Source organism: Bos javanicus, chromosome 10, assembly GCF_032452875.1.
Source record: "Bos javanicus breed banteng chromosome 10, ARS-OSU_banteng_1.0, whole genome shotgun sequence".
In the NCBI taxonomy this organism is placed as follows: Eukaryota; Metazoa; Chordata; class Mammalia; order Artiodactyla; family Bovidae; genus Bos; species Bos javanicus.
Genome location: NC_083877.1, coordinates 63,919,703 through 63,933,063, shown reverse-complemented (window position 1 = coordinate 63,933,063; position 13,361 = coordinate 63,919,703). Strand labels below are relative to the sequence as shown.

The following is a 13,361-nucleotide window of genomic DNA, read 5'->3' as shown; positions in this document are numbered from 1 at the left end:
ATTAAAGCTATTGTGTCTCCTGAATCTGGCAGCAGATTAGAAGCTGTAATAACCACTAATATTCCTGCTAGTTAAAGAGCTACCTCTAAAAATGCATGAGGCCTAGATAGTTTCATAGCTACTTTTAAAGAACCTTCAAGCAACAGATTGCACTCCATTTTTATTTAAATAGTACTGGCACACAGAGCAAGATGTAACACGTCTCAATTTATTTAAAATCCCTAGCATAACCTTTTTCCTAAATAGGACCAGTTGTTTTATTTAAAATCCCTAGCATAACCTTTTTCCTAAATAGGACCAGCTGAGCACATAAAACTGTAGGTCAGTTTCACTTTTGGTGAGAGACAGATGAAACGGTAGAGGAACCAGAGATCAAATTGCCAACATTCATTGAATCATAGAGAAAGCAAGGGAATTTCAGAAAAACATCTACCTCTCCTTCATTGACTATAGGGTATTCCATGTGGCACTAGTGGGAAGGAACTCGCCTTCCATTTCTAGGAGACTTGAGATGTGGGTTCGATCCCTGGGTCAGGAAGATCCCCTGGAGAAGGAAATGGCAACCCGCTCCAGTATTCTTGCCTGAAGAATTCCACGGACAGAAGAGCCTGGCAGGTTATAGTTCATACAGTTGCACAGAATTGGACATGACTGAAATGACTTTGCTTAGCAAAGTCTATGACTATGTGGTTCAGAACAAACTGGAAAATTCTAAGATATGGGAATGCCAGCCAACCTTGCCTGTCTCCTGAGAAACCTGTATACGGGTCAAAAAGCAACAAGTAGAACTGGGCATAGCACAACTGACTGGTTGTGAATTGGGAAAGAAGTACAATAAGGATGTGTATTGTTACTCGGCTTATTTAACTTCTATGCAAGGCTACAGTTTTTCCAGTAGTCATGTATGGATGTGAGAGTTGGACCATAAATAAAGCTGAGCACAGAACAATTGATGCTTTTGAACTGTGGTATTGGAGAAGACTCTTGAGAGTCCCTTGGACTGCAAGGAGATCCAACCAGTCCATCCTAAAGGAGATCAGTCTTGGCTGTTCATTGGAGGAACTGATGTTGAAGCTGAAACTCCAATACTTTGGCTACCTGATGCGGAGAGCTGACTCATTTGAAAAGACCCTGATGATGGGAAAAATTGAGGGCAGGAGGAGAAGGGGATGACAGAGGATGAGATGGTTGGATGGCATCACCGACACAATGGACATGGGTTTGGGTGGACTCTGGGAGTTGGTGATGGACAGGGAGGCCTGCTGTGCTGTAGTTCATGGGGTCACAAAGAGTTGGACACAACTGAACTGAACTGAACTGAATGCATAGTACATCATGCAAAATGCTAGGCTGGGTGAATCAAAGCTATAATCAAGACTGCTGGGAGAAATATCAACAACCTCAGATACACAGATGATATCACTCTAATGGCAAAATGTGAAGAGGAACTAAGAAGCCTCTTGATGAGGGTAAAAGAGGAGAGTGGAAAAAGCGGCTTGAAACACAACATTAAACAATCTAAGATCATAGCACATGGTCCCATCTCTTCATGTCAAATAGATGGGGAAAAAGTGGAAGTAGTGACAGATTTTCTTTACTTGGGCTCCAAAATCACTGCAGACAGTGAAATTAAAATATGCTTCCTCCTTAGAAGGAAAGCTATGACAAACCTAGAAAGCATGTTAAAAAGCAGAGACATCCCTTTGCTGGCAAAGGCCCATCTAGTAAAAGCTATGGTTTTTCCATTAGTCATGTATGGATGTGAGAGTTGGACCATAAGGAAGGCTGAGTGCTGAAGAATTGATGTGTTTAAATTGTGGTGCTAGAGAAGACTCTTGAGTGTCCCTTGGAGATCAAGGAGATCAAACCAGTCAATCCTAATGGAAATTAATCCTGAAAATTCATTGGAAGGACTGATGCTGGAGCTCCAATACTTTGGCCACCTGATGCAAAGAGCTGACTCATAGAAAAGACCCTGATGCTGGGAAAGATTAAAGGCAAAAGGAGAAGGAGATGGTAGAGGATGAGATGATTAGATAGCATCACTGACTCAATGGACATGAATTTGAGCAAAGTTTGGGAGATAGTGAAGGACAGGGGAGCCTGGTTGCTGCAGTCCATGGGATCACAAAGAATAGGACATGACTTAGTGACTAAACAAGAACAAGAGAAGTTTTAAATCAAACATACTAGTAAACTTTGCTATTATCTCTTGAAATTAAAAAATGTTCATTTGACCTAAAAATTAATTCTATGAAAGAATTGTGCATGTGTGTACATCAGTAACTAATTAACTATAGCATTATTAGTGTGACAAGAAATAAAATTATCCTAAATGCCCACCAACAGGAAGATGGTTACATGAATCACATTATAACCATTCTATGGAATTTCATGTAGTTGTTAAAAAGCTACATAGAGTTAAAAGAATGAAGTGGGAATGTGTATGTGTGTATGTCTATACATAGACAGGGCAATATACATATACACGTATTTATTTATATGTATTTAGAATGTGAGATGTGGAGCTGAAAGACTCAGTGTTTTGTCCAGGCTATGCAACCTTGTATGTATCTCCTGACTCTTCTAATCCTGAAGTTCTACAACTCAGAAGTATTTAATGATATATGTATATAAAATAGTTTGTATCTTCTAATTCCCAAACTCCCAATTCATCTCTCCCTGGTCCTCATTTCCCTTGTAGCCACAGTCTACTCTCTATGTTGTGAGTCTGTTTCTGTTTGTAAATATGTACATTTGTGTCATACTTTAGATTCCACATATAAGTGATATATGGTATTTGTTTTTCTCTTTCTGTGCATGATTATCTCTAGGTCCATTCATGTAGCTGCACATGGTATTAATTTCATTCTTTTTAATGGCTGCATAATACTCCATTATGCGTGTGTGTATAGTCTTCTTTATCCATTAATCTTTCAATGGGCATTTGGTTGTTTCCATATTTTGACTGTTGTAAATAGTGCTGCTGTGAACATAAGAGTACATATACCTTTAAAAATCTTTTTATTTACTTATTTTTATAATTTTTAGTGGAGTATAGTTGATTTTACAGTGTTATCTTACTTTCTGCTGTACAGCAAAGTGAATCAGTTATACATATATATATATATATATATCAGTTCTTTTTTAGATTTTCCAATATTCATCATTACAGAGTATTTTTTGTTTGTTTGTTTTTAATTAATTAATTTATTTTAATTGGAGGCTAATTACTTTACAATATTGTAGTGGTTTTTGCCATACATTGACATGAGTCAGCCATGGGTATTCATGTGTTCCCCATCCTGAACCCCCCTCCTACCTCCCTCCCCATCCCATCCCTCTGGGTCATCCCAGTGCACCAGCCCTGAGCACCCTGTCTCATGTATCGAACCTTGACTGGAGATCTGTTTCACATATGATAATATACATGTTTCAATGCTATTCTCTCAAATCATCCCACCCTTGCCTTCTCCCACAGAGTCCAAAAGACTGTTCTTTATATATCTGTGTCTCTTTTGCTATCTCACATATAGGGTCATCGTTACCATCTTTCTAAATTCCATATATATGTGTTAGTATACTGTATTGGTGTTTTTCTTTCTGACTTCCTTCACTCTGTATAATAGGCTCCAGTTTCATCCACCTCATTAGAAGTGATTCAAATGCATTCTTTTTAATGGCTGAGTAATATTCCATTGTGTCATTACAGAGTATTGAGTAGAGCTCTCTGTGTTATACAGTAGGTCCTTGCATGCATGCTCAGTCACTTCAGTCTTGTCAGACTCTTTGAAACTCTGTGGACTATAGCCCACCAGGCTCCTCTGTCCGTGGGATTCTCCAGGCAAGAATACTGGAGTGGGTTGCCATGCCCTCCTCCAGGGGATCTTCCTGACCCAGGGATTGAACCCATATCTCCTGCATTGCAGGTGGAATCTTTACCCACTGAACCACCTGGGAAACCCACAGTAGGTCCTTATTAGTAACCTATTTTATATATAGTAGAGTGTATATGTCATTCCCAAGCTTCCAATTTATCCCTCTCCCCCTTTCCCCTCAGGTAACCATAAGCTTGTTTCCTAAATCTGTAGCTCTATTTCAGTTTTGTAGGTAAGTTCATTTGTGTTTTTTTTTTTTTTTTTTTAGATTCTACATACAAGTGATATTATACAATATTTGTCCTTCTCTGTCTGACTTACTTCACTCAGTATGACAATCTCTAGGTCCATTTGCGTTGTACCAATGACACTATCTCATTTTTTATGGCTGAGAAATATTCAAGTGTATATGTGTACCACATCTTCATTATCCATTCCTCTGTTGATGGACATTTAGGTTGCTTCCATGTTCTGGTCATTGTAAATAGTGCTGCAATGAACTTGGGGTGCATGTATCTTTTTGAGTTTTAGTTTTCTTTGGATATATGCCCAGGAGTGGGATTGCTAGATCATATGGTAGCTATATTTTTGGCTTTTTAAGGAAGCTTCTTACTGTTCTCCCTAATGGCTGCACCAATTTACATTTCTATGAACAGTGTAGGAGGATTCCCTTTCCTTCACCCCATCTCTAATACCTATTGCTTGCAGATTTTTGATTAGGGCCATTCTGACCAGTGTGCATGGTTTTGATTTGCATTTCTCTAATAATTAGAGATCTTGAGCATCTTTTCATGTGCTTTTTAGCCATCTTTATGTCTTCTTTGGAGAAATGTCTGTTTAGATCTTCTGCTCACTTTTTGACTGGATTGTTTGTGGGGTTTTTTTTTGACATGAGATGTTTGTATATTTTGGAGATTAATCTCTGTAGGTTGCTTCATTTGCAGATATTTTCTCCTATTCTGTGGGTTGTCTTTTCATTTGGTTTATAGTTTCCTTTGCTGTGCAAAAGCTTTTTGAATTAGAGTTTTCGCCATATATATGCTCAGAAATGGGATTGCTGGATCACGTGGGCACTATTTTTAGTTTTTTGAAGAACCTTCCTACTGCCCTCCAAAGTAGCTATACCAATTTATATTCTCACAACAGTGTGGGAGGGTTCCCTTTTCTCTACACCCTTGCTAACATTTTTTTATTTGTAGAATTTTTGATGATGGCCATTCTGACCAGTGTGAGGTAATATCTCACTATGATTTGATTTGTGGTTTTCTCTAATAATTAATGATTTTGAACATCTTTTTTAGGTGCCTGTTGGTCATCTGTATATCTTCTTTGGAAAAATGCCTATTAAGGGCTTCTGCCCACTGTTTGATTGGGTTATTTTTTTGTTGTTGTTATTGTTGTTTTTGTTATTGAGTTATATGAGCTGTTTGTACATTTTGGATATTAACCTCTATTAGTTGCATCATTTTCAAATATTTTTGCCCATTCAGTAGGTGTCTTTTCATCTTGTTTATGGGTTCCTTTGCTATGCAAAAGCTTGTAAGTTTGATCAGGTCCCATTTGTTTATTTTTGTTTTCATTTCTATTGTCTTGAAAGACAGACCTAAGAAAACAGTGGTATGATTTATGTCAGGAATGTTTTGCCTATGTTCTCTTCAAGGAGTTTTATGGTGTTATGCCTTATGTTTAAGTCTTTAACCCATGTTGACTTTATTTTTCTGTAGAATGTGAAGGTATACTCTAAGTTCATTCATTTATAGTGGCTGTCCAACCTTCCCAACACCACTTGCTGCCCTGTCTTTTCCCCATCTTGCCTCCTTTGTTAAAGATTAATTGATGATAGATATGTGGGTTTATTTCTGGGTTCTCTCTTCTGTTCCATTAGTCTGTGTGTATGTTTTTGTGTCAATACATCACTGTTTTGATTACAGTAGCTTTATAGTATTGTCTGAAGTCTGAGAGGGTTATGCCTCCTGCTTTATTCTTTTGTTTTAGAATTGCTTTGGCAATTGTGGGTCTTTTGTGGGTCCATTTAAATTTTAGGATTATTTGTTCTATTTCTAGTTCTATGAAAAATATCATGGGTAATTGATAGGGATCACATTGTATCTGTAGATTACTTTGGGTAGTATGTCCTTTTTAACAATATACTTTCAGTCCAAAAGCATGAGGTATTTCTCCATTTCTTTGAGTCATCTTCAGTTTCCTTTATTAATAGTTTATACTTCTCAGTGTATAAGTCTTTCTCTCCTTGGTCAGGTTGATTCCTAGGTATTTTTTCCTGATGCAATTTTAAAAAGATTGTTTTTCTACTTTCCCTTTCTGGTAACTCATTGCTAACATAAATAAATACAACCAATTTCTATGTGTTAATCTTATATCTTACTACCTTGCTGAATTCAATTCTCAGTGCTAGTAGTTTTTGTGTGTAGTCTTTAGTATCTTCTATATAAAGTACATGTGATTTTGCAAATATTATAATTTTATCTCTTCCCTTACAATTTGGATAGCTTATACTTTTCTTGTATGACTGCTGTGACTAGGACTTCTAGTACTATATTGAATAGACATGGTGAGACTGGGCATCCTTGTCTTGTTCCAAATTTTAGAGGGGAAGCATTCAGCTAAAAAGCTGAATTTCACCATGGAGTATTATGTTGGCTGTGAATTTGTCATAAATAGCTTTTATTCTGTTGAGCTCTGTTTCCTCTATACTCACTTCAGTAAGAATTTTTTTAAAAAGTATTTTTAGTGTTTATTACAAATGTTGCAGTCAGTTTGGTATATGCCAACAATCATGCAGTTTTAACATTTAGGAGTGTGAAAAACACTTAACGATTTCCAAAGGGATATATAGGTGTTATGGTCTTCATTTCAGAGAAGCATAAGTGACTGAATTACTGTCTGCTCTTTAGTGTTTCACCTAACCATTCCATTGCCTCATCAAAGCAAGTGCCTTTGGTTATTGAAGTTTTGAATATTTGCTATTTTTGGTCCTTCAAGACAGGTAGCTCAAGTGAATTTGCCATCTCTGAGGGAGTCATGTCCTGTTCCGTTGTCCTGCTTATTTGTAAACCCCCTAAAATGGCTCTTCTCAGCTCTTCTTCCTCCAAATTGGCAACTAACTCTGATTTTGAAATACCAATTTGGTCTTGGTCACCACAATCTACTACATAAATGACTGCACGCGAGTTTGAATAATAACATCAGTTGTCTGCCCTCCCAAATCCTAGACGTGGAATTTAAGGTGTTTGTATATTACCATCTCAATATTAAACCCAATGGTAGGAATAGTGGCAATGACTTCTCCAACCTGTAATCAGTACAAAATTGTGGTTTTTCCTGCTCCACCTAATCCCAAAATTAAAATTCTCCTTTCCTAGCTTCCAAACAAACTGGAAAAAATGCCTGAGAAAATGTCACCCATGATGAACCACCTGTCCACCCTCATCAACCAAAGCCAGTTCAGCTCCCGGGCAGTTTTCTTGAAAACTTGCTTAGCCTGCAACTTCTTCATTGGACTCCTGGCAGTGCTTGGAGCAAGGGGCCATGGCGACTGCACACCAGGAAACTGGTAAGAGTTTAATTTTATCAAATTCTTTTTCTACATCTGTTGAGATGATCATGTGTTTTTTGTTTTTTGTTGATGTGATGTATCACATTGTTTGATTTGCGTATGTTAAACCATCCTTGTGATCCTGGGATGACTCCAGCTTGGTTGTGGTGTATGATCTATGTGTTGCTGAATTCAGCTTGATAATATTTTGCTAAGAATTTTTGTGTCTATATTCGTCCAAGATATTGGCTGTAATTTTCTTATAGTGTCTTTGTCTGGTTTTTGTATCAAAGTGATGGTGGCTTCATATTGATAGAATGCCTTTGGGAGTGTTCCCTCCTCTTGTATCTTTTGAGAGAGTTTAAGAAGGAATGGTACAGGTTCTTCTTTGTGTGTTGGGTAGAATTCCCCAGTAAAGTCATCTAGTCCTGGACTTTTGTTTGCAGGGAGGGTTTTTTGTGTGTGTTTTTTTTTTTTTTAATTACAGATTTATTACAGAATTTTTATTACAGATTCTACTTATTGGTCTGTTCAAATTGTCTCTCTTCTTGATTGAGTTTTGGTGGGCTGTGTTTCTAGAAAGTTGCCCAAAGTTGCCCATTTCTTCTAGATTGTCCAATTTGTTGGCACATGATAATACTCTCAGATTTTTTTTTCCCTGCAGTATCTGAGTATCTGTTGTTATTTTCCTCTTTTCCCCCCCTTATTTTGTGTATTTAGGTTCTCTCTCTTTTCTTGGTGAGCTGGGCCAGAGGTTTGTCAATTTTGTTTACCTTTTCAAAGAATCAACTTTAAGTTTTATTGATTTTTTTCCAATTTTTAATCTCTATTTTATTTTCCCTTTCATCTTCATTATATCTTTCAGATAACTTTAGGCTTTGTTTGTTCTTCTTTTTCTAATACTTCCACTGGAGAGTTTTTTATTCAAGTATTTTTAGACTATAATACACTCTCAAGATGTTAAAGATCAAAATACTCAGAGATGATAAAAAATTTGATTTTAACTGATGGAATATTTCCAGCATTATTTGCATCCAGTTAATACATAGGGGGAAAAAGGTACTGCCCTAATGGCTCAGGGATAAAGAACCGCCTGTCAATGCAGGAGACTCAGGTTTGATCACTGAGTCGAGAAGATCCCCTGGAGAAGAAAGTGACAACCCACTCCAGTATTCTTGCCTGGGAAATCCCATGGACAGAGGAGCCTGGCTGGCTGCAGTCTATGGGGTCGCAAAAGTCAGACACAACTTAACAACTAAACAACTACAACAACAAAAGACCATTGTACATGTCAATAATACCAAATAGAAAAGCGACTTGGATATTAAGAAGTACTGTACTAGCCTTTACACTTTCATGCATTGGAGAAGGAAATGGCAACCCACTCCAGTGTTCTTGCCTGGAGAATCCCAGGGACGGGGGAGCCTGGTGGGCTGCCGTCTATGGGGTCACACAGAGTCGGACACGACTGAAGCGACTTAGCAGCAGCAGTACTAGCCTTTATATCACAGTGCCTTTTTAGGCCACTTTCAGATATCACACACATTAAATTACATGCTTTAACTTTCCACCTAGCTCTTCTCATCAAAAGAGAATGGATGTAAGTCTGGTCTAGATCAATAATGATATTCTCCAAAACCACTCTCTAAAGCTACTTCTTGTCTGAATATGTTTTTCTTGGGGTCTGGTAAACCATCTTAACCTTAAACTGTGATAGGGCAATTTAATTGGTTTCTTGGTGGAGCATACAGGGATAACTGAAAGACACTGATATTTACAGTCTCAAACTAGCCTCAATCTCACAAAGCATATTGGAAGAATAAGCTACCTAGCCATACAAGAGTTTACTGAAGTTTTGTGCTGTAAAGAGTCTATCAACAAAGGCAATTTTTGAGAGGATGGGGTACTTAGATTGTTATTTCAGTTTCTGAAAAAGTATTTTGAAATAACATCTTTGCTATGGCTACAGGATTTATTGAGTACAGGAGGTACAACTAGTAACCGGTTACTAGCCTAAGCCTCTGACACTGATGTGATTCAAGTAGAAGTGATGTCAGATGTAGTGTCTTACCCTTTCCTGTGGTATTTAAAGAATTAAAATGGCTTGTTAAAGCTTTAAGTAAATGAGGGCAGGACCAGCAGTGTTCACTGTGTGGTTGATTCTATGTGACTTGAGCCAGCTGGATACTTTACTTAGTTTCATCTTCATGTGATCTGAATTAGCTGAGTGACCAAACATCATCTCTTCTAACATATTCATTTTAAAGAGTGGGAAACCAACATTGAGGTTAACTTGTTGAAGTAACCTACTTCTCTCTTTAAAGAGCTGAACCTCAGATTAAGTTTTCCTGATCTAACCCATTTCTCTACACTGGATAAAATTGCTCCCAGCTCCACTTTTAACCATATCTTTTATGGGTTGAATTGTGTCCCCTCAAAAAATATTTGCATTCCTAACCCCATGAACCTATGAATGTGACCTTATTTGGGAACAGAGTCATTGAAGATGTAATTACTTAAGACAAGGTCATACTATTAATATAGGGTGGGTCCTTAACCATGTGACTGGTGTCCTTATAAGCAGAGTTGGACACAGACACAGAGGGAAGATAGCCACATAAAGACAGAGTCAGAGATTAGAGTTACACTGCCACAAGCCAAGGAACACTTGAGGCTCCCAGGAGCTGGACCAGGTAAGGAAGGATCCTCCCATAGAGGCTGTAGGAGGATGTGGCCCTGCCAACACCTTAATGGCAGTCTTCTAAAGTGGGAAGATAGTTCATTTCTGTTGCATTAAATGTGTGGTGCTTTGTTACAGCAGCCCTAGGAAATTAATACAACATGTAAAAATTAATACTGTGGCCTTGTGTGAAGGTACCATGTTTATGCCATAGCCGGTAGCCAGATTTCAGCACTCTAGGCAGCAGGTGATTTGTAGTTAGCATTGGGTTTTATCGATTGAACCAGAAGTTCTGATGCTTTCATAAACTGCACCTCTGAAATCTTCATACTAGAAACAGTTAGTCTTTTAATAACTTTAATACATACTTTTAAATGCTTATATAATTAATTCTATTGGACATTCTATTTATAGCGACTAAAATGTGGACACAGCTTGGTGGGTATACATATTGGCTCAATGTTTGAAAAGGTCTGATTACTCTAGATTGCTTAATAGCCATGTATCTCACCATTTTTCACACTCTGAGAGCTGCCACCAAGGAAGTAGCTCTTCTATATAATTGTCACAACTCTTATCGGAGTTGTCTCTACTTCTGTCTTAATAGCAATGTTAGTGATTATAAAGGGTGCACCTATGTATGGTTGACCAGGTGGACTTCACTGTAGTGAAGCACACTGTGATTCACCCAGTTTATCTAATAAATGGCTCCAGAGCTTCTGTGTTCAGAATAGAGTGGGGAATAGCATTGACATTGCCTTCCCTATAAGTATATGACTTAACATGAGCAGTGAGTTCATCACTGGAATAATTTCTGTTTAATTACAGTGGTGACAAATGTTATGAGCATGAGCACAAGCTGGGATGGGGAGTTACACATAACCTGAATTGGCTGGAGGAGAAAATCAGTCAGAAAGGCATCTGAGGAACTGATAAAAACTCTGTTTCTGACAAGTGAGTAGGACGCTCTCAGCCCTCACCCCATCCATCCGTAAATCCTGCGAGTGCTCCTTCAGCCTGGATCTTTAATCCAGCTTTTTCATTGCCAGTATTGCTAATCCTGTGATGGCTGTTGCAATACCATCACCTCAGCACCTGGGCTATTTTAATATGATCCTGTCTCTTGTTTCCATCCTTACACTCTGTTCTTATCACAGCGGCCAGACTCATTCTTTAAAACTATGACTCAGACCATGTCTGTCCTCTCTCCAATAGCTCCCATGATTTCCCAAACTGGAATAAAATCCAGAACCCTTACAGTGGTTGATGGTTGATAAGCCACCCTTCTGACCTCATCTCCAACTGCCCTCTGCCTCCCTCCCTCTGCCTCCCTTCTGACCTCGTCTCCAGCTGCCCTCTGCCTCCCTCCCTCTGCCTCCCTCCCTGTGTTCCAGCTGCACTGGCCACCTTGCTGTACCATGATATCCACTGAGAGGTTTCACTGTAGCTGTTGGTTTTTGCTTTTTGTCCTTTTTTTTTCTTGTTTGGAATGCTCTTACCAAGACAGCTGATCAGCTCACTCATGCATTTCATGTCTCTGTCAGTTGTGACCTTTGTAGAAGGTCTTTCCTGGCCATTCAGTAAAAAAATGACAACTCCCTGTTTTCCCTGTCATTCCCTGCCTGTCTCACTTACTTTGTCTTAGTTTTTTTTTTCTCCCCCTATAGAATTTAGCACCATTGAAAAGCTTTCACTTTGTTGCATGGGGTAGGATGGGGGTGTTGGAATGACCTGGACAGGCAGGTGTGTTCGTACAATGTGGACAGGAGCTTCTCTTGTTGAAGGAGTTGAAAGGCCCCTGTGAAGGGAGAACTCTAAGCAGGGGGCAGATGGCAAAGGAAAAGGAGAGGTAGGCAGGACCAGATCATGGGGGCCACTGAGGGCACGTGAGAATGAGGGTCCCAAGCTTGAGAGAAACATGTAGCCACTGACGGTTTTCAATGGGGGAGTGATGATGCATGCACATGCTAAGACCCCTGCTGATTGCGTGTAGAGAATGGTTGGGAAATGACAAGTTTGGAGCAGTCCCTTCCGGTGATCTGGATGGGGGGTGACATGTTCTAGATCATTAGGTTTACCTGAAGAGAGGGATGGTGGACAAGGTTGGGGACACTGGGGAGACTATCGAGACTTCTCCTGAAGGAGCAAGGGTGTAGGGGGGTGGCTCTTGCTCAGCCTGGGATCTTGAGATGGAGTAGGTTTATGAGTATTGAAACTAGAGGCTGGAAGAGCAGACCATGGATTCTGTTTTAGATACGTGGTCTTTATACTACAATTCTTCTCACAGCCAGACCCATTTATCTAATCCCCTTTTTAACATTTCTACTCACATACTTACGAGGCAGCTCAAAGCTTATCATGTAGCCTAGACATGGTGTTTGAATTTGTGGAAAAGATCTTCCAAGAAGAGGTGTAAGAAGGAATCACATGGGAGCCTGGACTGACTTCTGAGATGTTCTAACTTGTAACAGAAATCAGGTGGAAAAGAAAAATTCCCAGAAGATGGCCCCTTTCTCCTTGGAGATTCATTCTCATCAATGTTTGACAGATGAAGAAACAGATGCTGAGAACAGGGAGGCAACTTGCCTGATCTCCTGGGTAGTTGGGCAGTGAGATTAAGCAGTCTTTCTGGATTGGGGTAGAGTAGGAGTAAATAAGTCAAAATAAGAGGTTTTTGAACTTTTAGCAGCACTTGGACAAGAGTCTCATATATGTTCCTACCTTCTTCCATGTGAAATCTATGTCCACTCCCATTTAGAAATACCTAGGAAAGGTACTTCCATTAATAATTTTTTTTCAGAAACCTCTTATCTGTATCCTTGTGACACTAAAAATTTACTACGTGATGCAAGGTGGTTTTAATTTTGAATTCATTCTCTTTTTCTTCCCTCCTATCTCCTGTCTTCCTCTCTCTCTCTCTCTCTCTTTCATTTTCTCCTTAGATTGGGATCTGCACTCATGTGTTGGCAGCTTTTAACACTGTCAGTATGCAATACATTGTTGATAGACACGCATCTAAATAGAATATGCAGAATGCAACAGAAGTGCATTTTTAAAAAGTTTTATCCTAGAGACGTTTCAGTGTGTTCTAAGGGGAGCTGTAATTCTTTGTGTTCTGGACAAAGAATAGATTCAGATCATTAGCATTCTGCTCCTCACAGTAGCGGGTACATTTTGCAGTAAATTATACTCATCAGCGCTCCCATAGACCCTTGCGAACTAGGCTCACTGAGCCCTTGCTTGGAAG

General features: G+C 39.0%; 1 pseudogene; it reads right to left on the bottom strand.

Annotated features, from left to right (window-relative positions):
• Positions 1 to 6,737: 6,737 nt before the first annotated feature.
• On the bottom strand, positions 6,738 to 7,305 carry LOC133255435 (ADP-ribosylation factor-like protein 1; annotated as a pseudogene).
• Positions 7,306 to 13,361: the final 6,056 nt, after the last annotated feature.